This window comes from Leptonotus elevatus, chromosome 18, assembly GCF_054856555.1.
Source record: "Leptonotus elevatus isolate MCC_2025b chromosome 18, RoL_Lele_1.0, whole genome shotgun sequence".
NCBI classification, from domain to species: domain Eukaryota; kingdom Metazoa; phylum Chordata; class Actinopteri; order Syngnathiformes; family Syngnathidae; genus Leptonotus; species Leptonotus elevatus.
Window position 1 is genome coordinate 4,274,334 of NC_141256.1, and position 8,745 is coordinate 4,283,078.

The window sequence follows — 8,745 nt, forward strand, 5'->3', positions numbered from 1 at the left end:
TTTTCTAAGAATTCCAAGTTACCATGGCGACGCTATTCCCAAAAAAATCAAAAAACAGGTGGTCAGCCCATAGAAAGAGGGACCCACGTTGCCTTTTCACCCCATGGGTTAAGGCCCGCCTTTGAGTCCCGCCTCCAGGCCTGGCTCTAGAGGGGGACCCCGGTGACCCGCGTGCAAGGGAAACCACGATCCATTTTTATTGCTCATCATATGGAATCTGCTTGAGTCATGCTTTGTCTGGTCCCACACCTAGGACCTGTTTGCCATTGGCGACCCTGCCAGGGGCATAAAACCCCAGACAACATAGCACCTAGGATCATTGGGACACGATAAGGTGACGACTCACGGAGGGGTGCAGTTGCTGTTTTAGCTGATTTTTATGTTCTAGCTGTCATTTTAATGCTTGCTTGTGTCCAGTGGTGCAAAGTTAAGAAGTACGCATGCCAAAATTTTACCTCCTGTTTTGTGTACTTGGAGAAAGCGTTCGACCGTGTCCCTCGGTGAGTTTTGTGGGGATGCTTTGGGAGTGCAGGGTACCAAACTTCCTGATACGGGCTATTCGGCTATTTGGTGGCCTCAGTACTGCATCCCTGCTTTTTACAGATCATGTGGTGGTACTGAGGGCTTCTTCAAGCCAGCTCTCACTGGAGTGGTTCGCAGTCGGCCATGAACCATTTGGGATGAAAATAAGTACCTCATCCTCTTCCTCAGTCAGTGCCCTCTCTGGGTCGGGGATGAGATCCTGCCCCAAGTGGATGAGAAAGAACGAGATTCCAGATACAATCGGTCTAGAAGAATTTCCTTAGCGAGGTGAGAAACACGGTTATCTGGGAGGGACTCTGAGTCTACTCTACTCTACTCTACTCTATACCATTAAGAGGAGACAGCGACATTATGTGGTTTGTTGCAACACATTTTGGCACACATTTACCATGGCAGCGCAAACCAAACCAGTGGGGAAATGGACATTGTTTACAAACCCATCCACTGTGAACTACAGATATTAAATGACCCTCAATGTGAATACTGCACACTACACCTACAATACTAAACACAGCATACAGTAACTCTACACTAATATGTTATAAAACCAAGCTTTGTTATTCTTTTATGGTAGAAGGAAGTAGGCAGCGCTAAAGAAACATTCCCGTCATTTTTTGCCAAGCTTTACTGGCATGTTGACAATTAAGTTTCATTTGACTTACATCATCTTTTTTTGCAAGTTATCTACTGTACATACATTTTGACCTCAACACATTATTACATTAATTCCTAATAGCCTAGTGATGAGAATTAGTATGGCTATACCTTTGTAAGGTCCTTCTTAAGACTTAAAACTTAAAATACGCGATTTGTGTTTTTCATGCCTGGCTAATAACACCTACACACCCTGTTACTTAGCGACGAAAGAGTAAACAACTACCCAGACTGTCCATATAGGTCCTCACAGATTGTTTGTTTGTCAATTTACTACAGTGGGTGTCATTATTTAGATTGTTGTGGACACTGATCTCTTTGTTTGGTTATTGTTTTTAAAACAAATTACAAAAAGACAGGTTGAAAAATGAGATGCTTGGAGGAGGAGTTTATATTAGGGTGTGTTCTGCATATTTGTTTGTTTGGCAGTTGTGATTGCCAGGGCTGGCCCAAGCCAATGTGGCATTAAGTTAGATGCCGAGCCTAGATTTTGGCCCAATCTCAATACCACCCCTTAAATCTCATCTCTTAGCCCTACAACTGCGTGTTCACAAGAACTAATTAGTGTCCCAATTCTCTGTATACTTTCGGAGTGTGGTCACCGACCAGGGGCCTATGGCCCTCATACACCAAGACAGACCCCAACCTCCCTAGACGACAGAGGTCTACACACACCTCGGCAACGATGGCTACAACAATATTTGCGAGCAAAAAGAAAAGGGACACACATACATGTAAGGCAAAAGCAATACAATACGGTGGGGGTTTTGTTTTCTGTATGTTTTCACCATGTTTATTGTATCCGCCATTTTAAAATATTGCCTCAGTTTTTGTCCAGTTTCAATCCCACTTGTTTCTATCATAGTCAACCTCCACCTGTTTTAAATTAGTCAATTTTTAGGCGACTAGAAAACTAGCATTTAAATTTTTATTTTAGTCCCAGAAAACAATTTTATTAGTCTAATTTTAGTCAACAAAAAGTTACAGTTTTCGTTGACGAGTGTGGAAATGCCTGGATGTCCATAGAGCTGCCTTACATGTCGTCAGTGTCAGACTTTGGAAGCTAGGTAGTATTGTTGCTTCTGAATACTGTGACAAACTGATTTTCATGGTAATGACACTCAAGATTGTCATAGCTCGGCTCTCAGGCCTCTGTGTTTTTTAGTTTTGTTTTTTATTCCAGTGCCTGAGTGATTGGTGGGCGTTCCCTCCACTACCGCACTTGTTCACCATGACCAATCAATGGATTTTAAAAGCAACTGAGCCACTACTGCCCACTGCCAGATTATTCATCTTGCTCACTGGCGTGCTGATAAGTGTTTATTCTTGCGTTTTCATAGCCTATTATTTATAGTTTTTCACGTGTCTTGTATTACGACGTCGCTCTTTGTTGACCTTTATTAATTGTTGGGTTTATAGTAGTGATGGTAAACTGAAGCATCATGAAGCAATGAGGCCTTCCATCCAACTGGTTCGCTCCTGGGCCGAAGCATCATGAGGCTTCATTTGTTCTATTGCGCCTTCATGTGGAAAATAAATGTCATGACAGACAGTGATTAAAATGATACCATGGATTTGATGGGGTCAAAAGAGCAGGGAGTTGGGATGTGAATGAATGTGCGTGTGGTAATTGAAAGAATGATTGCTTTATTTTAGACATTGACATATAAACAAGAAACAAGACACACCTTTCATTCATTTTTATTGAGGAAAACTAGCATTTCCAAAGTTTTTGGATTTAAACGGTTTATTATTTTAGATAGGATTTCTCCTGCTTTTGAAAATAGTATTTCGCAAGGGACGGATGAGGCCGGGGTACAGAGAAAGGTTATTGCTCGTTTGTAGAGGTTTGGGTAGACATGTTTGTGCAGCTCCCAGTAGTCCAGGGGGTTTGACATCCTGCTTATGTTGGGTTCCCCCAGGTAAGTGTGGACCTCCACAGTCGCATCTGCGGTCTCACTCTGGGTCCTCCTCTGCATGACTGTGTGGTCCAATCGCCGCCACAGTTTGTCACCTAAGACACAACAAACAGACTAACAGCCAACAGGCAGTTCTGGCTGCCCATCGTAGAGATGGGAGCAAAATAATGCCTTATCCCACAATAATGCACTGCCGCTCATTTCCTATTGCTTAATTAACACCATTAGAATGTATCAAATATTACCTTGCTCCACAGGCTGGGAAGCTTCTGATGTGTCTGGTTGTGTTGATGAAGATGATGGGTTGGAGGAGGAGGAGGAGGAAGATGCCCTGTGCCGGATCACTGTCGCACATTCAGCTGTGAGCCTCCTCTCAGCCTCTTGTGCTTTATTGAGGCTAAAGGGTGTTCTCTTGGTAAGTTCTTTAGAACAAAGTTTACACTTCACCTTTTGAAATATCAGCAAGTAGAAGAAAGACATTAAAACAAGGGATACACTGTGTTGTCACAATAATTTACAATATATATTCACACTGGTTATTATAATTTGTACCTTTTTAGGATAGATCTGCTCAAAATGATCCCAGACAGGGGATGTTCTCTTCTTTTTCGTTGCGGGTGCGTCCATTGCAAAACAAATCCGATTGAATTGAGGTTTGAAGATGCGAGTTGGGTGTGTCAGTGTCACCTGTGAGCTCATTGTCGTCTCGGTGCGGCATTTTATTTCGAATCACCCGCGAAACTATGTGTTGGCGATGACGTAGGAAGCCCGTCTGGCGAGGCTTCGGACGTAGCAACGCGCGTTCCGAGGCTTCGGACGTGGCCACAAGCGTAATCAACACATGCCTCGATGCGCGCTTTGCAGATTTGTTTCCGGTTTACTCGGCACACGCATCGGCGCCTCGGCACAGTAGGGCACAACACTAGTTTATAGTTCGCGTTTCTTTCACCGTTGCCTGTAAGTAATATCTTTGCGTGTGTGCTTTTGCCTCGTTATTCTAAGTTGTACTTTCAATTTTGTGCGAAACCGTATTTGCGATGTTATTCCTTGCTTTTAGCAAGCGTTTTTCGTTAATGTTTTTTTTCTCCATGCCTTTTGCAAGTGTCCTCGGTTGTGTTAATTTGTAACCAGTTTTTTAGGGTGGTTTGTTTCCACGCAACATTGTGGAATAAATCTCAATCCTTATTTTGTGGTCTGCGTGTTTTGGGATTCACTCTCACCATCTACCCCGGTGACACAACAAAGATTATAATAGATATTCTATACTTTGTACAATTAGTCGATTTTAATTTGTTGGTGGACGCTAGCCATAGCTTACTGTACATGCTGTCAGAGCAAACTAGCAACACTGAGGCTAGAGGCTAGGGAGTATTGTTACGTCAGAATTCTGTGGTGTATGTTTTTCATTTAGTTGTCTAATTAATCATGTCCGTTGGCTGTTGTCCCATTAGTCTAGAAACACACCCGAGACAAAAGTAATAAGAAAATATCAGAGTATAACATGCAAATATTGACCTTTACGTATGTGCTCTTGAGCTGAATTGTTTTAAGTAATGTGAAATTGGTAGAATAGTTGGGCTGAGGGAAAGGCAACAGGACAAGTCTAAAAAAAATACAAGGTAATTTTCTAGCTCTACCCCTGAAATGCAATAGCAAATGAATTTTGAAAATGTCACAATTTTGCAATTATGTCTTCTTGAAGGGAATACAAATGCCCAAAAACAGGCTCAGTCAATTACTGAAGGAGGTCAAAATACTGTGGGTACCTGGCAGTACATGCACAATGCATTGGGTACCAGGCCATCAATTAAGCCACCAGTCTTAGTGGCATCTTTTCTGGAAGATCCAGGTGGCACGGTGAGATAGGATTGCTGTATTATTCATACAGTACTTATGTTCGAAAATTTCTGTGCGAGGGTGGGCTGTGCTCCTGTCTCCGTGCCCCTTCCAGCCCGCCTGTTTTGAGGCTCTTTTTGTTTTTGGAACCTGGTGGGACGTCCGGGAGCCGTCCCTTGAGGGGGGAGTACTGTCAGGTTTTGGTTAGTTTTTGTTTTACCTTAGTCACGGTTTGGGTTTTGTTAGATTTTTGTCAATGTTTCTTTAGTTTCTGTCATGATCAGTGTTAAGTTCTGTTTTTCTTGTGTCTACTGTAATAAAATAAAATAAGTAATAGTATTTGAAGGATATTGCTGAGTTATTGTAGAAGAATATTAGATTAGTGTTTTTTTTTTTTTTTAGTGACTGAATTGACAGTCTTTTACGCTATACTACTTTTGATGTAGATAATAGACTTGTTGACTTTTTATTTTCTGGATAAATGAATCAAGAATAATGAAAATATAAAGGTATTTTGTATTGAGCTATATTGAGTTAATATAATTATACCTACATCTGTATGGTTGTGGCTAGATTTAAGATAGTTGAATAAGAAGTTATAAATGTTTTTGAAGTCGACATAATAATAATGATTTTTAATATTTGTTTTTTCTCTGAGTGTGTCATTTCAGAAACTGATGCTTAAGTTCCAAAGCAGATGGGGGTTTGGTGACTCTGCGAACGGGATGCGCCCCAGCTCTGCTGATACGTTGTATTTGCAAGTATTTTTAGTGGCTATTTTGAAGGGTATTCCCAAAACACAAGCTATGGTAATGTTGAAATATTTTTGAGAAAGTATGAAGTGAACTGTCTTGCTATAGAGCTCATCCTCCTCAGTCTGGCATTTGAAGTGCATTGGATCAGGCGGGTGCATGCGTTGGTCGGGTGAGCGCCTGGGAGGGCCGAAATGTGTCATCGCGTCCACGATTGCAGACAGCAACCTCCAGCGTCTGGGTGGATGTGGCAGAGATCAAAGAGCTTCACGCCACAGCAAAGTCATTCCTCTGTGACCAACAAACATGGTGCTCAAATTCCACAATGCCCAGTGACTGTGTGCAAGCCTCATTACAGAGACATATCCCCTACGGCTATTTTGGCTCCAGTGAAAATCTCAATGCCTGAACATTGCCTGACACAGCCGCCGCCCTGCCATCTGCTGGCCAGGACTGAACATTGACTACTAAAAGCTGGTGGTCTGACTGGGATGCGACCCTTCAATCATTGAGATGCTAAACGGGTTGTATGCAAGGCATTTTTAATGTGTTGGATGGGGAAATGTGATCTATAGCAAGGTATTTCAGGAAATTGAAAACGACATATGTGAATTTGAAATGAGGGATTGGGAAAATTTCTTTTAATTTTAATTACTCTATTTTATTATTGGGTTTAGCCTACTAAATTTTTGCCTATTTTCTTGGGAGAATCAGTTTCTGAATTGGTACAATGGGTATTTAACAAATACGATACAATACGATATACTTTTATTTTCCTCGTAAGGAACTTTTTCCTGGACTCCGTCCAGCTGCAGCTACAGTATAGAAAAAATAATAGAATAAAAAGAGTAGCAATAAGTAGAAGACTTTCCAGAAGTCTTCATAGTAGTATATATTATAAATATATATATTATCTAAGTATATGTTCGATATACATAATATTGAACCATACATCTTATGGTACTCAGTTAATGTTATTTAATAAATAACAGCGAGTTTGCTGGTTAATTTTAGATTTTTTATTTATTAATTTTTTTACAGCACTGTGATTTATGAATCCCAGAGATATAAAAAAAAATTAGTGTTCTTTCAAGCCCCACTAATCTATAGAAGAGGTGAGGTTGATTAGTAGTTTGAGAATAATTTTTAGTTTGCTTAAATCTAGGAGTATTGTTTTTAATTTTTATTTTTGCTTTTGATTATAAACATTTGTTTTACTCGTTGAGAGGGTAGATATTTGTAGGTTTTGTGTAATTCGTATCCTGAAATAGATTAATATGGTTACCTCTATTTTTTCATGTCCCCAAAGTCCTCATATACCAGTGTCTTAAATTATATCTGCTTGTGCTCATTTTTTATTGCAGTGTCCTGTAGCTCTCTCGTTTACCTCACGGCCTGATTTAGAGGGTTGTGTTATTTACGACGTCTTTTGCGGAAAGCTATGGTCTGGTATTCCTTATTTATGAGCTACGAGGTCTCTGTTTTATCCTCCCTTTATCTTGACGTGTTTAAAAAGATCAGTGGATCTTTGTCAAAAGGAGGGTGTTTATAGGACAGTTTATGTTTAAGAAATTAACCAATGTAGATGAATTAGTAGATTAAAAAATGAAAAGGTTTTGAAGTGATAATCCACAGTTTGAATATAAAGAAATCTACCAGAGGAAATCGAGCGGAAGCAAAGTAAGTTTGAAGCAAGCGAAGACAATAATGAAGTATATCGCCAAATGAAGGTAATTATATTATATTATATCTTTTATCTCAGAAATAATTGAAAAATGTAATGTTTGGAGCCCAGTGTTTGCAAAAGATTATATATGATATGCTAGTAAAATGATTCCTTTCAGGATGGTGAAAGGCACATTCATGCAAATTTAGAACAGTAAATGTCGTGGTAAAAAAATTACCTACTATTATATGAAATCTATTTAAAAAAATTATATTTACAAGCTCCGTCTGTTGTATTAATGAATGAGCGAATGTCATTCAACTCAATCAAAGGCTGGGCTCTATTTCACTGTCACAAATATAGATATTTTCCTGTTCCAACAGCACAGAACCTACGGATCTTAATCAAATAACATTTACTAATCCCAACTAACAAAAACTATCAGCGTTTTTTTCTCCAAATAAAATTTATGCAAGTTTCTGAGTGACTAAATGAACATGTTTCGCTCTCAGGTTGTGAGAGGTTATCCGGTTCAAAGGAGGGGGAGACGAAATTCCACAACTGGTCTACAAGGCTGCCGGAAACGTCCCAGACTCAGCTATCTCACCAACTGATGATCATCAATCTTATCACCTCCGACCTGGGAGCCACGTCAGCCGAATCAGTGCTCGGTTCTGGAGCGGCCGTTTAAGAACATCATTCGACATTATTCAACGAAAATCGAGTCAAGTGCCTTTTCCTGGGCAATCATCACGAGAATCACATTTGCAGGCAATCTATTCTGGGGTTCTGCAAAAAGTTGACAACGTCATCTTCTCATTCAACAAAGAACTTCATCACGAAATGGCTTCAAAGCGGGAACACATATCCGTCTGCCGATGCACCGCGAACAACATTTTGTGTTAAGCCTCACATATGCTATGCTTATTCCACAAAAAAATCTTTTAATGTATCAAATTGTTTTTCTTAATACCATATGACTGCTAAACTACCTCCTCTCCTGCTAAAGGGATGTTTTAATGATAATTACTTCCACCACACAACCATTGCTTAATGTTACGTTGCTGTTTGCGATGATGAAGATCCGGCTGGTATTTTCCTTTGAACAAGAAAGAAAAAAAATGTTTCAATGTGTTGAGCTCTCACGAGCTCAAATGAGGGAATGTTAGATTATTAACATTGTTTTTCTGTTTTGATTTATATTTTAACCGTTTTGGATATTAGTTAGAGCTGTGTAATAATAAGATAACAGTTAATTCATATATTAAGTCAATCTATAGTCCTTTGTTCTCTTGCCTGGGAAAGAGGAAGGTAACAGGTTTCTTTTCTATATTATCTAAAGGGAGTATAGTTTGTACGAGTCTCTGTCCGGTCA